Source organism: Telopea speciosissima, chromosome 10 (genome assembly GCF_018873765.1).
Source record: "Telopea speciosissima isolate NSW1024214 ecotype Mountain lineage chromosome 10, Tspe_v1, whole genome shotgun sequence".
NCBI lineage: Eukaryota > Viridiplantae > Streptophyta > Magnoliopsida > Proteales > Proteaceae > Telopea > Telopea speciosissima.
Genome location: NC_057925.1, coordinates 4,482,844 through 4,508,463, shown reverse-complemented (window position 1 = coordinate 4,508,463; position 25,620 = coordinate 4,482,844). Strand labels below are relative to the sequence as shown.

The following is a 25,620-nucleotide window of genomic DNA, read 5'->3' as shown; positions in this document are numbered from 1 at the left end:
AACCCACCCACCCGGATTTTTATCCTTTTCAATTCCTAAAAGTGTGGAGTGGACAAATTATCCCCTCCAGTTCCAGGCCTTCTAATAAGGTGGGGTGGATTCCACCTGGACAAGGGTAGGGTGGTCATTGTACCCCTTGTTAGGGGAACTCGGGAATTGGACTGGGCAGGGAACTAGAGGAGATAAAGATCCTATGCAGGGGGGGGGGGGGGGGGGGGGGGGGGGGGGGGGGGGGGGGGGGGGGGGGGGGGGGGGGGGGGGGGGGGGGGGGGGGGGGGGGGGGGGGGGGGGGGGGGGGGGGGGGGGGGGGGGGGGGGGGGGGGGGGGGGGGGGGGGGGGGGGGGGGGGGGGGGGGGGGGGGGGGGGGGGGGGGGGGGGGGGGGGGGGGGGGGGGGGGGGGGGGGGGGGGGGGGGTTTGGGGGTTGGAAGTACAATAGTTCGGGGTGGAACTGTCGACACCTGACAGCTCGGACATCCAATGGTCTAAACTCATTGACTTCTGTTTTTGTTTTCTTTCTTCTTGAGCGCGATACAATTTGATGTTGGAGCTGTCAGGTGTCGATATCTCCACCTCGAACTGCTGGACTGCACACTTTCAAGAAATTAGAGAGGATTAGTTTCCCCACCCACCCACCCACCACCCACCACCCCCCATAGAAAAGAAAGAGAAAGACAAATATTTTCAATTTTTAATAGTTTAGTTTAGTTTGATAAGCTGATATGATAAAACTGCTTAATTCTTCCCCAGACTCGCATTGATTCATTAATCCTATATATATATCTATATATATATATATATATCCCTTGTTCATCACCTTCATGGCTACTACATTTCCTCTTTATTTAGCTGTTTATCTTTCCTTTTAACGAGTGTTTGATTTAGAAAGAGTGTCCATTGATGGTAGAAGTTCAAGTTCCAGCAGAGGCCAAGATTGTTGAGGTTCCACCTGTTTCCAATACCCAGAAGGTCCCAGTTGACTCCGAGGTAGCTCTAGCCATTACCGAGGAGACAACTACTTTTGGAAAGAGGAGAAAGCTACCCTTGTTTGTTATTTTCAACGATGCATGGTAACCACCATTTCATAGTTTCACTTTGATATTTAACACAATAATGCTTTTTGGGTTTCTGTTTGGGATTTGGGTACAACTCATCTTTAAAAGCTAGCCATTAAAGAGAGGGGGTCAAAATCACTGGATACCACTTGTTAAGGACTTGGGTAGAATTCATCCTTAAAGACTAGCCATTAAAAAGGGATTCGGCTCTTCTCTTGGGAGCACCTGTCTAGTGAGTATCCAGTGAGGCATCCAACGGCACATGTAGAGCAAGCCCAGCTGTTGGATGCCTCATCAATGGGCACTCACTAGGTGAGGTGCTCGCTAGAGAGGAGCCTGATCCATTAAAGAGAGGGTGCCCAAGTCCTTAAATGCATCTACATCCAGTGTAGGATTATTGCTTCCACGAGGAACCCCAACACTTTCCAGTTCTATTCCATGGCTTTCTTAGTTACTTTCAAATCTTACTGATAAAAAAGAATAGAATCAAAGGTTCCCAGATCAAAGCTAAATTGAGATTTGATCTGCAATTGCTTGGCCAGGTTGGTCTTCAAGAAGGATGAGTTAGCCATGGAAATATTACGTTGCAGTTCCTGTAGCTCTGGCTTTAACAGCTGACCCCATTGCTTCCCTGATCGATATGGCATTCATTGGTCGAATAAAGGGTTTTGAGAGAAATGGAGAAGAAGACGTGAGCAAAGAAAGGAAAGGTTTCTGAGAAATCTGTCTCACTCAAAATGAGGAGAGCCATCACTATTCATTTATATATAATACAATATTTCAGTTACAATAATATAATGATCTACAGCTGTCTTCCACAGTTTACAACAAACTCAGATCTGTAACTGCCTCAAGTGATATCTTGGCCACGTGGAGGAGATGATGTGGATGGGTGGTTAATACCCTCCAGCAAACTGAGCCGGGTAGTAATGGCTTGGTGAAGAGATCCGCCACCTGAAGTCGAGATGGAACAAATCTAGTAACAATTCAAGATGACCGAGAGCCACCTTCTCACGCACAAAATGATAGTCAAGCTCAATGTGTTTGGAGCGCGCATGAAACACCGGATTAACCGTCATATGTAAGGCGTTGATATTGTCACAAAAGAGAGTGATAGGCGAGTATTGGGGAATCCCGAGATCCCGCAAAAGAAATGTAAGCCAAGTAAGCTCGGCCGTAGTAGAGGCCATAGCCCGATACTCGGCCTCAGTACTAGAACGGGAAACAGTAGACTGCTTCTTGGCACTCCATGAAATACAATTAGAACCCAAAAATGTACAAAACCCAGTTGTAGAACGTCGAGTAAGCAGACATTCAGCCCAATCAAAATCCGAGAACCCATAGAGGGTGAGAGAGCTATCACGAACAATCCGAAGACCATGATCCAATGTTCCCTTAACATAGCGCAAAATGGGTTTCACCATTCCAAAGTGAGCCACAGTTGGGGAATGCATATGCTGACAGACCGAATTAACAGCATAGGATAGATCCGGGCGAGTCATGGTCACATACTGGAGTCCACCAACAATACTCCGGTATAATGTAACATCGATGAAGAGACATGAATCACCTTCTAAAGACGATCGAAGAGCCATGGGTGTAGAGATGGGCTTAATGTCAACCATATGAGCACGATGAAGAATGTCCAATGCATACTTGGACTAAGAGAGAAACAAACCATGAGAGGTAGGAGTGACTGTAATGCCCAAGAAGTAATGCAATGCCCCCAAATCTTTCATCGCCAATTAGGAACTCAATGTAGCAATAAAGGAATCCATAAAAGATGAGCCATTCCCAGTTAGTACTATATCATCGACATAGAGGAGCAAAACAATAATGCGACCATGATGACGATAAATGAACATAGAGCCATCACATAGGCTACATACAAAACCCGCACCAAATAGAAAATGGTTGTAACGATCAAACCAAGCATGAGGAGCTTGCCGCAAGCCATACAAGGCATGGTGAAGCTTACAAACAGCATGGGGCTGGGCTGAATCAACAAATCCCGGTGGCTGTGCCATATAGACCGGGGTAGTAAGGTAACCATGAAGGAAAGCGTTCTTTATGTCCAACTGACGAAGAGACCAGCCCAATACCGTAGCAATACTAAGCACTAAACGAATAGACCCCGGCTTAATAACCGGACTGAACTTCTCAATAAAATCAATACCTTCGTGCTGGGTAAACCCTTTGGCAACTAGACGGGCTTTCAGCCGTTCTAAAGATCCATCAGCCTGGAGTTTAGTTTTAAAAACCCATTTGCAAGGAACAATATTCATGGCCGAAGTTGGAGGAACCAAAGACCAAGTATGATTGGCAGCCAAGGCTTTCATTTCTTCTAGCATAGCTTGATGCCACCCAGGGTGCCGAAGAGCAGCCTTAATAGTGGATGGCTCGATGGGTATGCCAGTGACAGTAAGTGCATACTTGGGATTAGGCTTACGTATCCCACACATTCCTCGAGTGATCATAGAGCAGCTGGGCATAATATTTGTAGAATCACTAACAACCATTTCTGAAGCAGCAGGTGTGATATTTGTAGAACCAGAAGCAACAACAACAGGCCCATCAACGGCAGGCCCAGATAATGGGGAACCATTGGCAATAAAATTACTATCAGGCCCAGTGGTAGGAGGGGACATAGCAGCCCCTCCCAAATCAGTAGTAGTAGGCCCAATAATAGGCTCAAGAGGAGACCCAACAGGTGTATCCAAATCACTGCCAGCAGGCCCATCTATAGCAGGCCTTGGTGGATTTGGGCGTGGGTGAATGATGGGCCATAGAAGTACAAGATGAAATCGATTCAAGAGAAGAAGTCCAGCTCTCAAAGCTACAAAGATCCTCATGTGATAAAGAGGTTTGAGCAGGAGCAGGCCGAAATGGAAAATACCCCTCATCAAATACAACGTGACGCGAGACATATACACGACCAGTGGGAACATGAAGACAACAATACCCCTTGTGTTTGTCACTATAACCCAGAAACACGCAAGAAAGTGACCGTGGAGTAAATTTGTGTGTAGCATGATGGCGAAGATAAGGAAAGCAACGTGTGCCAAACACCATGAGAACAGAACACGAGGGAGTCTTCCCAAATAGGACTGTGAGAGGACACTCCATATCCAACACTTTTGATGGTAAGCGGTTAATCAGATACATTGCTATGGAAAAGGCTTCAACCCAAAACTTTAGAGGAACCGAAGCAGTATATATCATGGCTAATCCAAGTTCCACCACATGCCTATGCTTGCGTTCAACAACACTATTCTGGGTAGGTGTACCTGGGCATGAAATGTGATGAACAATTCCACAGGATTGGAGATGAGCCAAAAATTCTTTATCAGAGAACTCACCACCACCATCAAATTGAAACACTTTAATTTTCTTTTCCAACTGACATTCAACCATGGTTTGAAAAATCAAAAAAGTCTTAAAGAAATCAGATTTTCTTTTGAGTGGATACAACCATGTAAATCTGGAAAAATCATCCACAAAAATAGCATAGAAACGAAAATTTTGCATACTTGTTACAGGTGCCTTCCCCCACAAATCACAGTGAATCCTAGCAAGAGGAACAGTACTACGGGTAAATGAACTAATAAAGGGAAGCTTAGTACTCTTACTCATTTGACAACTAGCACACAAATGCTTAGAAGCCTGGGTTACAACAATGGAATTATTATGTTTAGAAAGCTAGTAATCTTGTCTTGTGGATGTCCCAATCTTTGGTGCCAAACATCCTCACTAACAGCTTGAAACCAGAAGAATAGTGAACCTCTACCTGTGTGATAGCAGAATCAGATTGCCCTTCAAGAACATACAAGCCACCATGTCTGCTCCCCGATGCCAAAATTCTCTGTGTTGGAATGTCCTTAATAATAAAACCATTCTTATCAAATTCAAAAGAGCAGGGATAATCATTTGTGAGCTTTGAAACAGATAATAGATTCTTTTTAATAGAAGGCCCTAGCAAAACATCATTCAAAGGTAAAGGATCATGAACTGTGGCTAGACTACTGATTCCAATATGAGTAATGGGGAGCCGTGCTCCAGTCCCTACCATTACAGTGGAAGAACCAGAATAAGGAGCAAGAGCATGAAGCTTACCTGGTGAATCTGTAACATGAGCTGTTGCTCCAGTGTCTGAGAACCAAGCGGAGTCCTAAGAATCATTGGCATGAACAGCAGCCAAAGCTTGGGGAATCTCTTCAGCTTGATAGCTATTGTCAAAACGCCCCCAACATTTCAGAGCTCCATGACCCAGCTTCCGACAGATTTGGCATCGGATCACTGAACGACCATCAGATCGATGATTTGCCTGCTGATCCTTATCAGGATCTTTGTTTTCTTTATTAGTACTCTCATCAGTGGATAGACTATTTTGGACGAAACCTCGACCACGAGGAGAAAAATAAGGACGTTGACCTCTGTTGTAAGAGCTGCCACGGCCTTTGTTCTGGCGAGAATCGCCAGTCTTCTCACCATAAAGAACAAATTGAGGATTAACACCATCAGCAAGGTGTCCTTTGTTACGAAGATCATGACTCTAAAGAAGAGGAATGAGCTCACTGTAGCTAGGTATAGGAGGCTTAAGCATCGCAGTAGCGAAATTCTCAAATTGAAGACCAAGATTGGTGAGAAGAAGAAACACTTTGCACTGATCTGGCACAGGCTTTCCAATCGAGTTAAGTTGATCACAAACTTGTTTGAACGAGATCAAGAACTCAGATAAAGACATAGAGTCTTTCTTTTTCAAGAAATGAAGTTTAGACAACAATTCAAACTCACGAGCCTCTGAGACTTGTGAGAAAGCCCTAGATAAAGTGTTCCACAAATCTGCAGAGGAAGCAACACCAACTGCAAGTCCAAGAACAGATTCGGACAGTGTGCCTGTAATCCACGCTTTGACCAGGCGATCAGTACGAATCCACGCAACATAATCTGGATTTTGCACCTCTTTGCCATCCTTGTCTATGATCAAACGATCTGGAGGAGGACAATCGCAATTGATGAAGCCAAGCAAATCCTAACTTTCAATCAATGAAATCATCTGTGTTTCCCACAGCAGAAAATTATTAGATGTGAGCCGAATCATCACAAAGTTTGCGACATTCAAAGTACTTGGAAATGGATAAACAAAATCCATTGAAGGAGCCATTGAAAGATTGCGTGAGAGATCTGCTCTGGTTTGCTCTGATACCATAAGGGGTTTTGAGAGAAATGGAGAAGAAGACGTGAGCAAAGAAAGGAAAGGTTTCTGAGAAATTTGTCTCACTTAAAATGAGGAGAGCCATCACTATTCATTTATATATAATACAACATTTCAGTTACAATAATATAATGATCTACAGTTGTCTTCCACAGTTTACAACAAACTCAGATCTGTAACTGCCTCACGTGATATCTTGGCCACGTGGAGGAGATGATGTGGATGGGTGGTTAATATCGAATAGGTATGTTTTCTTCACTCAGTATTTTTACTCATCAAGCTAATGAGCTTATCACTCTTCTTTCTGTGTTTATCTGTAATGTTATACATAGGTGCTGTGGAGCTTGCTGCTATGGGAGTTGCTATATCTGTGTTTAATCAAGTTTCAAGGGTAACAGTTTTTCCAATTGCTAGCATCACAACTACTTCTGTTGCGAAAGATGTAACTGTTGGAAGATTGCATGCTAAGGAATCAGAAATTGGAAATTTAGAGAAGGGTTTGGCCGCATCCAAAGAAATTGAGTTACTTCAAGAATCCGGTATATATGTTTCCACTTAAGTCTTTTTAGCCTTTCTATACTAGGATTAGTAATAGTCGTGTAAAAGGCAAGTAGATTCATCAAGGTACCATAAAAGGTTTTTTTTTTCCTTTCATTTGCTTAATAGGTTGGGAGTTATAGAGTTATTGTCTCACATCAATTTATTCAAGTCTTTGGTGCCTTCATATACTTGAGGAATTATCTCCACTTAATGCCATATGTTTTTTTCTTTGATCCTCCAACATGGTATTAGACCCATGATCTTCATTGGTTCTTTCCCTCTTGTGGTACAACGACAGCTCATTCTGATTACACGGATGTGTCTTGGAAATTATAGAGTTATAATTCCACTTAAGGGTGCATTTATTGGGCCGAGCTGGACCGGAAACCTCATCCCATCCCAAGGTCCCCTTTGCTCAACCTAGGCCCAACCTAGTCCTAGGGTTGGGTTGGGAATCGCAACCCAGACCCAGTCCTACTGGGATCAACCCAACCTAGCCCAACCCAAGTTGGGAAGGGCAGGGCTAGGTTGACCATGATTGACCTTGGCAGCCCCTATTTTTGTCATTACAGGGTTAGACAATGTCGGACTAACCCTGTTTTTTGACTATATGTATGCTATTTATGATGTATAATTATATATTATATGGGAAAAGGTTTTCTGAGCCATTGGAGTAGGAAAAGTTAGCACTTCTATGTCTATCTCTCTCATCCTCACGTGAAATGACCTTCTGCCCTTCTATATACGATATTGTTTTGCCGCATCTCATTGATCATGCGCTCCCCTATGCCTCTTGCTCAGAGAATCCTCTATCATATTATATATATATATATATTTATATATAATAGGCCAAGCCAAGCCGGGCTCAGCCAAAGGCCTCAGCCCAGTCCCAGCCCGGCCCTACCTTGGGCCTAGAAATTTCAACTCTAACCCAGCCCATGCACTATAGAGATTAGAACGGGCTTGGGCTTGGGCTCACTGGCCAAACTTGCACCCCAAGTCCGACATCAGTTTGATGATACTGCTAAAACTGCTGACATACCCTTTAAGCTAAAAACTAATCTACCTTTTGTTAATTGGTTTAAGCGTTTTTATGCTTCTGTCCCCCATACCCCCCTGTTGTATAGACTCTTGTACTTCGCACACTTTTATCTAATACAAATCTTTCTTTTCCCATCAAAAAATATATATATATTCCCAATACAACTACTTCAATGCAGCCTCAATAAATAGAACACAATCTCTTCAGAAAATAACTGAGTTATGTCTTCTTTTTAGATACCGAGAAACCTGTGTGCCAACCATCTTCAAATACCATTGGGAAGTCAAAAATGTCCAAATCTAATAAACGAGAAAGGATGAATATTCCATCAGCTTCATCAGCATTGGTTGTTACTATGATACTTGGCCTTCTCCAGACCATATTCCTCATTTTCGCCTCAAAACCTCTATTGAGAGTCATGGGTTTGAAAGGTGTAAGTGTTCTCATAAGGGCCTTCGATGAATTTATTCCCTTTCTTTATTTCTTATTTGTGTGACTGTCTCTTTTATTTTATATAGAAAATTTTCAATAAATGATTTATGAAATTTGTAAAATGTTTGACAATATTACTATGGGGTGGTCTAAATAAGCAAAAACATTTCAGTTCAGAAAGAATATGAAAATGAGAAATTATTATCAATTTGTTAACTTTTCCAAATGAACTTGTTGGCCTCTGTTGCTTTGTAAAGGGTGTATGAAATCTCTCTCCATTACCAACTTGTATGCCTACAAGAAGTGTGATAAAAAATTCATCCTTGTGATTCCCTTCTAAATATTTATGATCTAACATGTTTTTGCATGATATGAAAACATTCTTCAATTTGAAAGGCCTTCAAGTGGGGAATCAAGAGAAATTAAGGATACTAGGTTTGCCTAGAAAAACTTAATGAGATAGTGGTCTCTTAACATTAATTTTTTTTTTTTTTTTTTTTTTAAAAGTTGGAAATCGAAACAGGTTTAGAAATTCATAGATGGTGCCATTCTAATTCTCTATGCTTTACATGGCTATGAACTATCATTAACTGATTTTAGTTTCTATTCGGTTTTTGTTATACGGTTAATGATCGGTTTACATGCGGTTTTTAATACCCGTTCACATCAAGTTTTAACTTTATAACCTTCAAATTTGTTATCCATTTTCTTGTTATGTGGGAGAAATTATTTTGTTTCATTAATAAATGATTAACACACAACCTTTCATCTTTGTACCCTTTATTTCAATTAACCCATTTCTTAAACAAATCAGAATATAATTAATATAGAAACCGGTCACAAACTAAGATGAATAAGCACTTGAGTCTATCTGACCAGTAAGAAAGCAAAGGGGGGGGAGGGAACAAGCAATCTAGTGGCTGGCCAAAGACCATGAGATAGCAGCAGTAAGATGAATAAGCACAGGTAGCCTATGGCTCAACAGTAGTCACTTGTTGTCTCATCCATTGTTGGTGGGTGAAGCTAGAGCTCTATGGCTAGAGTGGTGACTAATCAAAGTAAACGTTCAAATATGATAACTAAATTAAAAAAAAAAGAAGATAATAATAAGCCAAATCAATGGCTAGAATGGTACAAACAGCAAACACTATCATCTAAATTCCATAAATATATTAATGATCAAAACCAGAAACATAACAAGCTAAAACAATAAACTATTGAAACACATCAATGATTACAGTAGGATATAGATTTTACCTTTTAAAAATAAAATTTGTTTATGGAACTCCACCGCCACTTTGCAATTCTAAAGCTGTAAACCACCGTGAGAGATGAGACAGAGAGAAGACGAAGGGAGAAGTGAGCAAATGAGGGCTGATGAGGAACTAGCCGATTGGAAAAACAACTGATTGTAATTTGTAAGGGACTCTACTGCAACTCTACAACTGGAAACCGCCTTGAGAGATGAGAATGAGAGATGAAAATAAAAGCTTCTAATCTAGGATTTCCTATTTTTTAGCCGTGGTAACTGCTACGTAATGATGAGCACATTTATGTGTGAAATCTTAGGCCATAAATCATACATTTTACCACATTGGACAGAGTTACTCGGTGTTTTCTTGTGCTTTTCAGGTTTTAGGTGAATTCTTGAGAAAATGGAAGAGATGATGCTAAAGAAATGTTTTTAAGCTGTTTAAAGGTGTTAATGGCTTGGATGTGTAGCCCATCGAGTTAGCTTGTAACGGTTCAAACGACACTTGATTCCAAGTTGAAGCGAAGAAGTTACGGCCGTTTCGTAACGAGCGTGAAAATGGTCTGTAGGGGTTTATTTGCAATTATTGACAGTCGGCCGGAGAAAAAGTGAAGCGAAAGTTCGGATTCTAGGGATCTTAACGCAATAACCAGAAGTTATATTTCCTGTACCCGAAAGATTCCATTTGGAGGGCTCGGACAGTCCAACTTCAACTTGAAATATCTTGGGCTCCCGAACTCCAAATTGGACGAAATTTGGGTCTATTTTGGGTGATTTTTCGTAAGGAACACAGTGGTGAGGCCTATATAAGCACCCCATGCTCCACGTTTTCTGAAGGACAGAATGGGTATTTTATTTATTCTTGAAGGAATCCTAGTCATCACCCTTATTCTCTCTCTCCTCCAACTTCTCAAGGGCACTTAAATTCTATTTGGGATAGATTTATTTTGAAAGATATTCTCTCACCTATGGAAAGTTGAAAAATCAAAGATGCTTTGATTTTATTGCTTGGAGAAGATATCTACTGAAAAGAAAAGGAAGCACTTGTTAGATGGAAGTTTACTTTCTAGAAATAAGGTCTATGTAAACAATTTTCTCTTTTCTTCTTTCTTTATTTTTTCTTTTTCTTAGGATTCAAGGCATTGTAAAAGAGGAAGGAGAAGAGAATATTCTCTTTCTTGGGAATATTTCTCCTACACTTCCCTCTTCTCTCTTCTCCTCTCTTCCTCTTATAAATACCCATTACCCTCCGGGTTGTAAGGAGTGAGTAGTTTTAGTTCAGTTTTTAGTTAGTTTCTAGTTCAATTTTAATTCAGTTTTTAGTGTAATTTTTATTTCATTCACTTAGTGAAATTTTCTCTTCTTTTTCCTATTTTTGGCTTAAGTTCTTAGTTTTGATTTCAAGTTCTTAGTTTTGATTTCATAAGTCTAGTTTAATGGTTGTAATAGTTTTAGTTTAAAGCTTCCTAGTCTAAGTTCCTATGTTGATGACAAGACATGGAGATTTAGAAGAGGAAGCCATGGTGAGTTTATTCAAGTATTCAAGCACATCAAGGTATCTCATTCTCTAAACCCTTAATCTCATTCTCCCTTTCCTCTATCTCTCTCTATCTTCTTCTTCTTCTCCCTCTATTTCTTTTATTTTTTTATATGGTTGTGGTATGTGGATGCACTTTTATTCCCTTATTTCTTTTTATGTGATTATGAAGTGTGGCTGCGTTTTATTATTCCTTTCAATTCGCTTTAGTTTGATAGGTTAGATGCTCATGCGTTAGGGCGCCAATTTAATCCCTTAATTTTGTTAGATGCTTATGAGTTACGATGCAATTTTCATTAGTTTAATTAGTTTAATTTAACATTTTAATTTGGTCCACTTTGCATTACTTTTAAGTTAATTAAATAAAGTGGCGTATATCTCCTCGTGTTCGACCGTAGCTACGATTGACCCGTACGCTGCGTATTATTTTAACTCAAACAAGTTTTTGGCGCCGTTGCGGGAGATTATTGACCACTTTATTTTTTTGATTTTTAAGTAATTCAAGTGCTTTAGTTTCTTCTCTTTCTTTTTTTTTTTTTTAAAAAAAAAAAAGTTTTTGAAAACCTCTTCTTGTTACTCTTCTTTCAAATAGTGTGCGCCAATCTAAAGTCCTTCATATGCCCAAACCACCAATCTTGGTGCCCCTTGATTCGTTGGGTGGTTTGGATTGGCATGTGACTTATCTTTGGAGGTGACCACTCTTGATAACAGGAAAGCAATATAGTGAGAGTTTTGGAAACATAAACGTATAGTAGTCCTCCACCCTACATCGGAATCCATTTGGAGTCGCCTAGGTGGCTCGTGAAGACTATACGGGTTCTCTTCTTGTCAACCTATATGACAACCTTACAACTTTGGAACCATTGTTTCGATTTCGAGGGATAGATGCATTATCTACCTTGGGCCCCTCTTGTTTTTAGTATTTTTTTCTAGTCTTTTATTTTTCTTTAAACTTTTTTTTATGGGAGACCTCAATTTGGGATAGGTGATTAATTTAGAATAATGGGAGATACACTTTCATATAAGACTTTGGGGGAAAGATGGACCTATGCTAAGGCAACCATGATTTTGGAGGAAATGTTTAAACAGTTAGGGAAGCCAAAAGTAGTGAGATAGAGAACAATTTTGCACCACCCCAATACAATTTAGCTCCCCAACCCAACTATGGGCTTTGGAAATTTTGATTGGTCACTTCCCGGACAATCCATGTTATGGAAGGATGCCCTAATCTTTATGGGGGTAGCTATGGTGATGAGAATGTGAGTCCTCAATTTCAATACAATTCTTTTGGCACTTACAATCGTGGGGTGGAGTGATCATCCCAATTTTTGTGGGATCAATGGAATAACCAAGTGGACCACCCAATTTCCAATATCATGGTCGCTTTGGTCCTCCAATGCCCAACCCTCCATTAAATCTCAATGGGCCACCTCTCCTTAAACCATATCACCAACCCCTTGAGTTTCAAAACATGGGTGAGGAGGCCGGTGAATGAGCTTGAGAAATACATAGACCTTCTCACAACAAGCCAAAATACCATGGAGAAGCAACTCTCTCAACTAATAACCATGGTGCAAGAGGAGGAAACGGGTACATTACCTAGTCACCACGAACCGCCCCATCCCGGTTTAATGATATTGAAAGTCCGCCACCCAGTTTGAGGTTAATGAGCGTCATTCCCAACAAGTCTTTTCATGATGATTTATTTGTTGAGATTGAGTCTCCTCAAGATATTAGTGAAGCGAGGTTTGATGAGCTACAGGGAAGTCCACCTTTTGCACTGAAATTTCGATTTTAGTGAGCCTAGTGAATTTATTGATTTAGAATCGATTTTCATGATAACATAGAAAACCGTGAAATTCGATCTCCCCTCTCTCTTTGGAAAACTTAGATAATTGTCATTTTGAGGATTCCATTGTCTCACATGTTGATTTGTCCAAACCTCCTAGGTTTGACGATTTTATTGAGGAGGACAATGTTAGTCATAATGCCTTTCAAGCATATTTTCATGATCCTTATTTGGCAAACCAAGTTATGCAAAGAGCGGATAGTTGTATTGCTAGGATTGATTTGAGTAAGCCTCCAATTTTTGATGATTATTTAGATGAGGTTATTCATAATCCTTTTTATGCTTATTGTGATCCGTTTTTGATTGGTTTTTCAAAGAATGATAGGTGTTCTACATTGCAAATGGGAGAGAAGGGAAGAATTTATGGCCGAGTTTTAATGCCTTCATTTTTCACTATCCCATGAGGATAGATTTTTCTATTGGATATTTCTCGCTTGTGCTTAACTTCCATATTATTTCTCGCTTTACTAAAATTCATGGTCGAGTGTTTTCTGGTCCAAGCTATTTCTCCATTCTTGCATCGCCATGGATTGAGATTTCTGTTCTTGCTCCTAGCACTTTTTGTAGAGCTCATGACTCTTCATGATCCTCTTTGTTGATTATATCCGTAAACCCCTTCATCTCCTCCCTTGTCCTTATTCTTTCTTTTATGCATGCATTGAGGACACCGCATGAATTAAGTGTGGGGGGATGTTGGGCTTAATTGGTGAATTTTGATTGTGACAATAGTTTGGTTTTGTGCATATGTCTCTTTGATTGCAAAGCGAGAGAAAGAGGGAATTAGGTGTCTAGCATGCGAAATAATAAAAAATCCCTTTTCAAGGATGGTAATTGGTTTGTATCCGGTGAGAGGGATTGAATTGAAAAATATGAGCGTTATTTCATTTGATGGCTAGATTCCCCTATGTGTTTTATGGACCCTTTGATCTTTTGGCTAGTAGTTGAGACCAATTTGTTTGTGGCAAGGCAAGGCATGAAAGTGGAAGTGAATGAGAAAAAAGAAGAAGCAAGGAACGGAAAAGAAAGTGGAATTCCTTGGGACTAGACAGACTGTGCCTCATGAAGCGGGGTGACTTGATCGAAATTCCTTGGAAAGAAACTAAAAAAAAAAAAAAAAAAAAAAACTCTTGCATCAATGTCTCAATGTCTTATGGATATATACAAAAAGCGAAGCTATCAAGTATTTGGGTGTCGTGTATGCTCCACCATGTCATTCGAGAAACGATGAGTGGAGTAGAAATAGAGTTTGTGGTTGAGAAAGAAAAAACTTTTGCCTTAATGCTGAAAAAAAAAGTATGGTCAACAATACTCAATGCCTAAGTCTTTGGTTCCATCGATGCTATGGGGGTTTACTTGAAGGTGAGTAGTGTTCGAAAATATGAGGAGATCCCTTGAACTTGATGCATACTTGTTACTTGAATTGATGTGGGGTGATAAAATTCAAGTGTGGGGAACCTTGGCTCCTTGATCTTTAGTTGAACACTTTTTGGGATTATGTACACTGTCCTACTTATGCCATGATTAAAATTTACATCATTCATTTACAATTGAATTTTGGGTGTATATTCACTGCAAACACTCACGAGACACAACTCTTCCACTAGGGGTAACCTAGGGGTTTAAAGGCTTGTTGCACATGCTAAGTGCAACCGTGATTCCTACGAAAGTGAGTTAGGATTTTCTACATTCTATGTTAGTTTTTGTTTTTGCTTTACTTGAGGACAAGTAACGTTCAAGTGTGGGGGAATCTGATGAGCACATTTATGTGTGAAATCTTAGGCCATAAATCATACATTTTACCACATTGGGCAGAGTTACTCGGTGTTTTCTTGTGCTTTTCGGTTTTAGGTGAATTCTTGAGAAAATGGAAGAGATGATGCTAAAGAAATGTTTTTAAGCTGTTTAAAGGTGTTAATGGCTTGGATGTGTAGCCCATCGAGTTAGCTTAGAACGGTTCAAACGACACTTGATTCCGAGTTGAAACGAAGAAGTTACGGCCGTTTCCGTAACGGCGTGAAAATGGTCGTAGGGGTTTATTTGCAATTATTGACAGTCGGCCGGAGAAAAGTGAAGCGAAAGTTCGGATTCTAGGGATCTTAACGCAATAACCAGAAGTTATATTTCCTGTACCGAAAGATTCCATTTGGAGGGCTCGGACAGTCCAACTTCAACTGAAATATCTTGGGCTCCGAACTCCAAATTGGACGAAATTTGGGTCTATTTTGGGTGATTTTTCGTAAGGAACACAGTGGTGAGGCCTATATAAGCACCCCATGCTCCACGTTTTCTGAAGGACAGAATGGGTATTTTATTTATTCTTGAAGGAATCCTAGTCATCACCCTTATTCTCTCTCTCCTCCAACTTCTCAAGGGCTTACAATTCTATTTGGGATAGATTTATTTTGAAAGATATTCTCTCACCTATGGAAAGTTGAAAAATCAAAGATGCTTTGATTTTATTCTTGAGAAGATATCTACAAAGAAAGGAAGCACTTGTTAAATTGAAGTTTCTTTCTAGAAATGAAGTGTCATGTAAACAATTTTCTCTTTTTCTTCTTTCTATTTTTTTCTTTTTCTTAGGATTCAGGCATTGTAAAGAGGAAGGAGAAGAGAATATTCTCTTTTCTTAGGAATATTTCTCCTACACTTCCCTCTTCTCTCTTCTCCTCTCTTCCTCTTATAAATACCCATTACCCTCCGGGTTGTAAGGAGTGAGTAGTTTTAGTTCAGTTTTTAGTTAGTTTCTAGTTCAATTTTAATTCAGTTTTTAGTGTAATTTTTATTTCATTCACTTAGTGAAATTTTCTCTTTTTTCCTATTTTTGGCTTAAGTTCTTAGTTTTGATTTCAAGTTCTTAGTTTTGATTTCATAAGTCTAGTTTAATGGTTGTAATAGTTTTAGTTTAAAGCTTCTAGTCTAAGTTCCTATGTTGATGACAAGACATGGAGATTTAGAAGAGGAAGCCATGGTGAGTTTATTCAAGTATTCAAGCACATCAAGGTATCTCATTCTCTAAACCCTTAATCTCATTCTCCCTTTCCTCTATCTCTCTCTATCTTCTTCTTCTTCTCCTCTATTTCTTTTATTTTTTTATATGGTTGTGGTATGTGGATGCACTTTTATTCCCTTATTTCTTTTTATGTGATTATGAAGTGTGGCTGCGTTTTTATTATTCCTTTCAATTCGCTTTAGTTTGATAGGTTAGATGCTCATGCGTTAGGACGCCAATTTAATCCCTTAATTTTGTTAGATGCTTATGAGTTAGGATGCAATTTTCATTAGTTTAATTAGTTTAATTTAACATTTTAATTTGGTCCACTTTGCATTACTTTTAAGTTAATTAAATAAAGTGGCGTATATCTCCTCGTGTTCGACCCGTAGCTACGATTGACCCGTACGCTTGCGGTATTATTTTAACTCAAACACGTAACTAACTACTAAAGTAATAAAAACTAGAAGGTAAAAACCTAAAAGGAAAAGGGATTAGCCAATAGCTGTTTAGGGTAAAACGTAAAGGGGTAATGGAAAGGGAAAGGAAAAGGGATTAGAAAATTATGGGCTTTTGCCATTGGATTTCTATTCGGTTTTGGTTCTGTTCAAAATCGATGGTTTTTCGATTCTGAATTGAACCGAACCGGGAGTGGAACATAAGAAACCAAAATCGCATCATTTTTTTGCGGTTCGATTAGGTGCGGTCGTAAACAGTCGGTTTCGATTTCGGTGTTCGGTTTCGGTTTCATTTTGACACCCTTAATGCATTACTAGTGACCCACTTCCTCTTTATTCATACTCTTTGCACTTGCAGCTCTCATGTTTGAGCTTTCACACTTTCATGTTGCAACTTTGTCATAACCAGAGTTTCAGATAAATTCGGTTTATACGATTTGGTTCGATTAATTCGACTCAGTTTCATTTTCGATACTTGGTTTGGTTTGGATTTGACACCCCTTATCTGATTTCATTTTAGTTTCCATCTTAAAACCAATTGGTTTAAAATGGAGTGGTCTCTTGCATGGGTTTACCTTAATAAGATTCATGTGGCAGCTTTGTCAAATCCACAGTTGTCAACAGGAAATTTTAGTGGATAATTATTTGTCAGATAGAGTTGCTTCAACAGATTTAGAATCTAATATTTACTAGTTAATTTTCTTGTTCTCATAAACTCATCTCTTATCACGAATCAGCTTGATATAATTCTTCAATGACATTTTAAGTTTCTCAGAATCCTGTGAAGTTCATTTGAGTGATGTTGTTTCTTCTTCATTTTCTTATTGCAATGACTAGATCTATTCCCAGTTGAAGATTCCATTTTTTCTGATACATGGTACTTTTAGTGGACCCTTGTCTTATTTTTATTTATTTATTTTTATTTTTATACTTGTGGACCCAGGATTTTTGCTTCTTATGCGAGTAATTTCTGTGACATTCTGTGTTACCCTGGCAACATCAATGGCTGCACGGCTTGGTTCAAATTCAATGGCCGCTTTTAATATCTGCCTCCAAATCTGGTTAACAACATCTCTTCTTGCTGATGGATTGGCTGTTGGAGGTCAGGTAAGAAACCCACAACTCTAAATGATATCTCATAACAAAGTGATTCTCTACCATATCAAAGGCTGTAATGAACTAGCAGAAGACTTTAGAGAAGATGAAGGAGAAGTAGAAGGAGAGAGAAGACAGAGAGACAAAGAGAGACGTAACAATCTTTTTTATATTCTTCATAAAGGTTCAACCTAGCTTAAATAGCCTTGTCAGGCCTAGTACATTCATTTACAATCAACACCATAAGCATGGTATCACTCTTACACGTAGTCCTTCAATACAATAGGTGTTCTCTTCTGTCTAGTACTCCTTCGGATAGGTGATGTTGCTTCTAAACCGTTAGACAGTTCAGCCTTTCCACGTTGCTCTATGATTTCCCTTGATGTGTCAGTATGTGTCATGACATTGCCATTCCCATATGTGAGAACCTTGTCCTCAAGGTTCAGGTTAGGATACAGCTGATGTAACACCGAAATATCCTCCCACGAAGTCTCTTCGAGTGGTAACCCAGACCATTGGACCAAAGCTTGACGGATCCATGTGCCTTGTCGTTGAATGCGTCTGAAGTTCAAGACTGCTAATGGAGAGGGTACTGTTGGTGGAAGAACAAGTGGGGGAGGAGCTGTCGTCCCTGGCTGGCCATTGCACTTCTTGAGAACAGAAATGTGGAAGACAGGGTGTATGCGTGCTTCGACGGGGAGGTCTAGTTTATAAGCCACTTGTCCTACCCTCTTAATAACGCGAAAGGGACCAAAGAACCGTCGACCCAGCTTCTTATTAAGGCGCAGAGCAGCGGAATGCTGCCTATAAGGCTGTAGCTTGACAAAAACCATATCGCCCACTTCAAATTGCAATTCTGTCCGTTTCTTGTCAGCCTGAGATTTCATATAAGCCTGGGCACGAAGCAGATTTTGCTTGAGCTGCTGCAGTATAGTATCTCGGTCCAGCAGCTCTCTATCTAAAGCCTCATTAGGGGAGGAGCCAGCAAGGTAGTGAACGATGGTAGGTGGTGTCCGGCCATATAAGGCCTGAAACGGAGGCATGCCGATGGCCGTGTGGAACGCAATATTGTACCAATATTCTGCCCAGTGTAGATAACGCACCCACTGCTTGGGTTCTTCTAACACAAACCCTCAAAGGTACATCTCTAAGCATCGATTGAGAGCTTCAGTCTGACCATCAGACTGGGGATGGTACGCACTACTCATCGCCAACGTCGTGCCTTGTAGGCGAAACAATTCGCGCCAAAAAGAACTGGTAAAGAGCGGATCTCGGTCACTCACAATTGAGCGAGGCACACCGTGGAGTTTGACAATATTGATGGCAAATACCTCCGCAACCTTGCTACTTGTGAAAGCACCTGGTAGAGCTGAAAAATGGCCATACTTAGTTAAGCGGTCTACTACCACTAAGATGGCAGTCTTGCCGAAAGAAGGGGGCAGCCCTGTAATAAAGTCCATTGCAACATCTTCCCAGACCTGAGAAGGAATTGGCAGGGGTTGTAACAAGCCGGCTGGTGAAGCATTGGAAGTTTTAATCTGTTGGCATAGTTGGCAATGTGCAACATATTCTTTGACATCGGCACGCATACCAGGCCAGAAGAAGTTTGCGGTAATGAGCGCAAATGTGCATCGGAAGCCTGCGTGACCCCCAAGTGTTGAGTCATGGAACTCCTTTAAGAAGGCAGTCTTGAGAGGAAAATCCGAAGGAAGGACCAGACGTTGGCGAAAATAGAGAAGACCATCATGACTGCTATAATTTGGGTGAGACAAGGGGTCTTGTTGGACACTGGAATGAAGCCGAATCATTTCAGGGTGATTTTGATTCTCAATAGGCAGCTGGGAAATAAAATCAAAGGTGGGAACAGAAAACCCAAAGAATTCCATGGGGGAACGAGACAAAGCATCAGCCACTATGTTGTCTTTACCGGGCTTATAAGTGATGTCAAAGATAGCCCAAAAGCTTGGAAGCCAACGCTGTTGCTCCGACGTTTGAATCACTTGTTCAGTGAGATCTTTAAGGCTGCGTTGATCTGTTCGGATATGAAATGGGCGCCCCAAAAGGTATTGTCGCCATTTAGTTACCGCTTCTGTAATAGCATACATTTCACGGACATACGTTGAAGTTGCATGCATTCTAGGGCTCAATTTCTTGCTATAGAAGTCCACTGGATGGCCATTTTGAGATAAAACAGCTCCCACGCCCACCCCCGATGCGTCAGTCTCGACAGTGAAGGGTACGGTGAAGTCTGGAAGCACCAATACAGGGGCAGTGGTGATTGCCCTTTGCAAATCTTCAAAAGAACGTTGAGCAGCCGCGCTCCAGTGGAAGTTCCCAATTGTAAGAAGATCGGTTAATGGAGCAGCTAAATGAGCATAAGAGCGAATAAAACGCCGATAGTATCCCGTCAAGCCCAAAAAACCGCGAAGGGCACGAATATTTTATGGAATAGGTCACTCGAGCATTGCAGCAACCTTGGAAGGGTCCATGGTGACACCCTGGCCCGACACGATATGGCCCAAATATTCAATGGACGGTTGGCTGAATGAGCATTTAGACATCTTGGCAAATAAAGAATTGGCACGGAGCAGTTCCAGCACTTGAGTGAGATGGCGGAGGTGGTCTGACAAGGTGGTGCTATACACCAGCAAATCATCAAAGAAAAAAAGCACAGACCGTCATAACAAAGGACGAAATATATCGTTCATGGTAGCCTGGAAAGTCGCCGGAGCATTGGTGAGGCCAAACGGCATAACCAAAAACTCGAAGTGGCCATCATGAGTGCGAAAGGCAGTCTTATGGATGTCGGCTGGCTGGATACGTATCTAATGATACCTAGAGCGTAAATCCAGCTTAGAAAAAATCTTAGCCCCATGAAGTTCGTCCAAAAGCTCATCAACAGTGGGAAGAGGAAACCGATCCCTGACCGTGATCGAATTCAACGCCCTGTAGTCGACACAGAATCTCTAGGTTCTATCTTTTTTTTTTAACTAATAACACCGGTGCCGAGAAAGGACTGTTGCTAGGCCGAATAATACCATCAGCGAGCATCGAGCTCACCATCCGTTCGATTTCTGTCTTCTGAAAATGGGGGTACCGATACGGTTTGACATTCACCGGAAGGGACCCTGGCATTAATGGAATGGAATGGTCTTGCTCACGGTGGGGAGGCAGTCCATGTGGAATCTCAAACACAGAGGCGAAGGATGTCAAGAGTTGCTGGAGCTCCAGGTTGTCACAGGTAGAAGATGAGACTGTAGAGTTCTGAACCTCAAGCTGGAATAACGCCACATAAGCATTGGTGTCGACAATACGACGCAAGTGCTAGTATTGAAGAGGGGGGTGAGACTGAGGGGGGTCCCCTTTGAGTATGATCCTCGTGCCATCAGACATAAACTCAAGAGTTAAATTGTGGTAATCAAAAAGAACTGGGCCCAAGCTGGCCAACCATTGCACGCCCAAAACCAGATCAGCCCCAAACAATGGTAAAACATATGCATCAATAGTAACAGAATGAGATAATAGCTGGACGAAAAGATTTTTAACCTCACCTTCACTGGAAAGACGATCGCCATTGTCGACGAGCACTGTGACATGGGGAGATTCTTGAATTGTTAAGCCCAAATGTCACGCCACGCGGCTTTGAAGAAAGTTGTGAGTGCTACCGCCGTCAACCAAGACCTGGAAGGGGCAGCCAGTGACAAAACCAGTGAAGCGAATGGTTGTCGGTGACGAATGCCCTGCCAAAGCATGATATGAGAGCTCCGAGTGTAGATTAGGAGCCGGATCTGGTGGATCGAAGAGATCAACGGAATCAGGAGTGGTGTCATCTTCAACAGCGTCTTCATAATCCAACAGGAACAATTGACGCGTTCTACAGCGATGACCAGTAACGAAACGCTCATCGTAGTTGTAGCAAAGACCGTGTTCTCGATGGCTTTGCATCTCTGCCAGAGTGAGACGTCGAATTGGCAAGCGAGCAGAAGGCTTCGGAGTGGGCGACGTGGTGCCGAAAGACAGAGGAGGAGCTGGCAACGCTAACGTCTTGTGCGGGCCAATAGGAGAGGCAACGCGAGCGAAGGACCTGCGAGATTCAGAAATTTTCGTCTCCTGAAGGCGAGCCAGTGCCACGGCATGAGTCAGAGAAGTAGGTCAAAAAGCTAGGACCTCATTACGAATATCCGGCCGAAGACCGGAGATGAAGCAACTGACGAGAAACGCCGGGGGAAGACCGGTGGTGCGGTTCACTAGAGTTTCGAATTGAGACTGAAACTCAGAGACAGAAGCCGTTTGTGTAAGCTTAGCAAGAGCACCGTGGTGATCTTCAAACTCAGAAGGTCCGAACCGGATCTCAAGAGCCTGAGTGAACGCCGGCCAAGTTAAAAATTGGCCGTTACGAAACATCCACTGAAACCATTGGAGTGCACGTCCATCCATGTGGAATGATGATATCAGTAGACGATGGTCCTCGGTGGTGTGGTGATAGTCGAAAAAATGCTCGGCTTTGAAGATCCAGCCTAGGGAGTCCTCGCCGTCAAAACGTGGAAAATCAAGCCTGACCGTGCGAGTTTGGATCTGAGAAGGCGACGAGTGGATAGCGTGAAATGGCGGAGCCGGAGGAAATGGAAGAATGCCATCCGAAGGCCGTGATTCACTGGTGGAACCAATCTCCGGTGGAGAGAAGCAAAGGATCTGCTCCAAACAGCCATCCATTGCGGTGAAACGTGAAACCATCTCCGACATCGTCTTCTGCTATTGTTCAAGAGAAGTCTGGAGAGAGGTCAAACGCTCGCCATGGAAGGAAGAGGATTCTTGAAGAGCCTTAAGGTCATGGTCAAGTTGGCGTAAACGAGTTCCGTCAGCCATGGAAGCGCGATGAAAGCACCAATGTAATGAACTAGCAGAAGAATTTAGAGAAGATGAAGGAGAAGTAGAAGGAGAGAGAAGACAGAGAGACAAAGAGAGACGTAACAATCTTTTTTATATTCTTCATAAAGGTTCAACCTAGCTTAAATAGCCTTGTCAGGCCTAGTACATTCATTTACAATCAACACCATAAGCATGGTATCACTCTTACACGTAGTCCTTCAATACAATGGGTGTTCTCTTCTGTCAAGTACTCCTTTGGATAGGTGATGTTGCTTCTAAACCATTAGACAGTTCAGCCTTTCCACGTTGCTCTATGATTTCCCTTGATGTGTCAGTATGTGTCATGACAAAGGCTGTTAAACAGCTTTGTAAATTAATCACTTGAACGGAGATGGGAACGCAACAGAAGGATCTCATACGGATTTGATTATTAGTTTTACAAATTCGACCGATCTTCTACAATATCTAGATATTTCGAAAGGTTTTCCCATGGAGAACTCCACACTGCAAATCCTTTGATGGAATCCTATAGAAGACAAAATAGTAACTTGGTGAACAAGACTGAGAATGAGAGAGGGAGACTAAAATCTCAACAGTAGCATGAGTACTAGTGGTGACTTGATTATGCCAACATATAATTAGACCCCACCTCCTCATAGTATCTCACTCTAAATAGGAAACACAGAGAGAAGATTCCTAAAGGGTAAAGGCCACCTCCTTACGTGGCCAACCCAACTCATCCAATCGGCTGTCCCATGGGTGGGCGCCAAACCCAAACCGGGTCCAGCCTAGGTTTGGTTGACAAGCTTGAATGAAATTTTAAAATTGAAACTTGAGTTTTCCATTCTGAGCTTCTTTATCCAAAAGCTTGTGATTTCAATTATCAGTATTTAGTCTTCCTTTTCTTAATTTCATATCCCATACTGTAATTTGAATGGTCTCACATCCTCTTTCAAGCAATACTTGCAACTGCATTTGCAGAAAGAATTATAAAAAGGCAAAAACCACTGCAGCTCGAGTACGTATTACAGGTGCATCACTTGTTAATAGAAAACTCAAATCTGTTTTTTTTGATATATCATGATTTCTTCTAAACATTTGTAGATAAAACATTGCAAATGAGTTTGGTTCTAGGGTTTGGGCTTGCAATTGTCATTGGACTTGGCTTGCAGTTTGGATCAGGAATATTTACAAAACATAAAGCTGTCATCAACATCATACATATAGCTATTCCGGTATATCCTTCTTCCATTGAGAAAAACACAGAAGGTTTTTTTTTTCCAATGAAAAATCAACTCTCAGGAAATTAATTTTTTTCCCTCATTCCTGTTGGGTATCACGTGGAAGGTGGAAAAAAAAAATAGTTCCACATCGAATATGAATGGAGAATGTGTAGGGTTTATAGGTCCTTGACACCCTCTCCTTAATTGGAGCATCTGATTATGTCTTCTTTTATCTAATAGTTTGTCGCAGCAAGTCAGCCTTTGAATACCTTAGCTTTTGTCTACGATGGCGTCAACTATGGAGCATCTGATTATGCATTTTCTGCATACTCCATGGTAAGTATGTTAATTTTTTAAGGGGTTCTCTGTGCTGCAGCGCAGGCTGCGCCCAGGCACATGGGGGTGGGCGCAATGGCCACCCTGCCCCCTGCACAAGCTGCGCCCAAGCACATGGGGGTAGTGGGCGCAATGACCACCCTGCCCCCCTGCACAGGCTGCTCATGTGCCTGGGTGCAGCCTGCACTGCAGCACAGAGAACATTCTCCAATTTTTTAAACATTCTAGAGAAAGAGTCTATGTTTGGAAGCCAAGAAAAGAAAAGAAAGTATACTTATATTTCATATCATATATCCAATTACACAACTCAAATTATTCAGATGGTTGGAGCATTGATCTGTTTCTGATAAAATGTTTCAAAACTCTTTCTTCTTCAGATCCCGGTAGCTGTAGTGAGCATAGTGTCCACAGTCTATCTTCTTCTAGTAATGGTTTTGTTGGAATCTGGACTGCTTTGACCATTTATATGACTTTGCGTGCATTAGCTGGCTTTTGGAGGTAAATTCCATCTTCCAGTCTCAGTAGTTTATGAATTGTTTTCTCTTTATTATCTTGTTTTGATCTTCTCTTTCAACCCTTTGATATTGCAGGATGGGATCTGGAACTGGACCTTGGACATTCTTAAGGAACTAGTTGTAGCCACTTGTTATGAATAAGGCATACTGTCCCCCGGGTTTTTGGATCCAGATCTTTTATAGTGTGGTTGCCCGTCCTGCCATGCTGCGCAGACCCAAGGCGGCGCGCATTGACCGCGTTACGCCTTGCCCGAACAGGGGTAAGGCGGTCAATGCACGCTGCCTTGTGTCTGCGCAGCACAGGCAGGACAGGGCAGTGCACCATAGAAGATCTGTGTTGCGGGTTTTTATATACATATGTAACTATGATAAAAAAAAAATTTTTCCTTTTTTTTTTTTTCATTCCTTGGGGGACATGTATATGTATCTCAGCTGTGATTTTCATATATTATAGCTCTAAATGATCTGAGCCTTTCAAATTATTTCAGTTTGATATTTGGCTAATCTAGACTATGTCCTTTCTATCCAACGGTGGGAATGGACATATCATTTGATCTCCTGATAGATAAATACCTTGGGATATTTGGAAAAATATCAAACCCTGGTGACAATGATAATTCATATCCAGCTTTTATGCACGGTCGTGCCTTTCAACCATTGAATGAGAATAATGGCAAAAGTGTAATTACACATTTTCCTCTTTCCTCCATTTAACAGTTGAAGGTACGACCTTATATGTAAACGACTGGACATACAACCTTTTACCTAATAAGCAGTTCCCTCTACATCCAGGGAAGTCACTGGCTGAGAAATATGACAGTGGACTCAAATCAAGAAAAAAACATAGAATCACCTAATAAGCTCTTCACTTCACACCACTCCAACATTTATAACCCCTTCTGTGCTATTCCTGCTCCAATTTAGCTTATGAACTTCAAAAAAAAAAAAAAGGTCATACTCAGTGCACAAGACTCCCGCATTTAGCAAGGTCTTGGGAGGGTCAGATGTACGCAACCTTACCCTTGTTTCTAGAGAAGCTGTTTTCAGGACTTGAACACATGACAAAGAGTTCAGCAAGTGAGCACTTGACCAACGCGCCAAGCACGACCTTCAAACTCAAATGTAAAATTTGTGTCATCGTGGTTCGATAATTCATGTTCCCTAACAATTAACAAGTCATCCTTAGACTCCACTAGATACATATCTGCTTAACCT

At 41.3% G+C, this 25,620-nt stretch overlaps 1 pseudogene; it reads left to right on the top strand.

Annotated features, from left to right (window-relative positions):
- The first annotated feature begins 898 nt into the window (after positions 1–898).
- On the top strand, positions 899–24,556 carry LOC122642286 (annotated as a pseudogene).
- Positions 24,557–25,620: the final 1,064 nt, after the last annotated feature.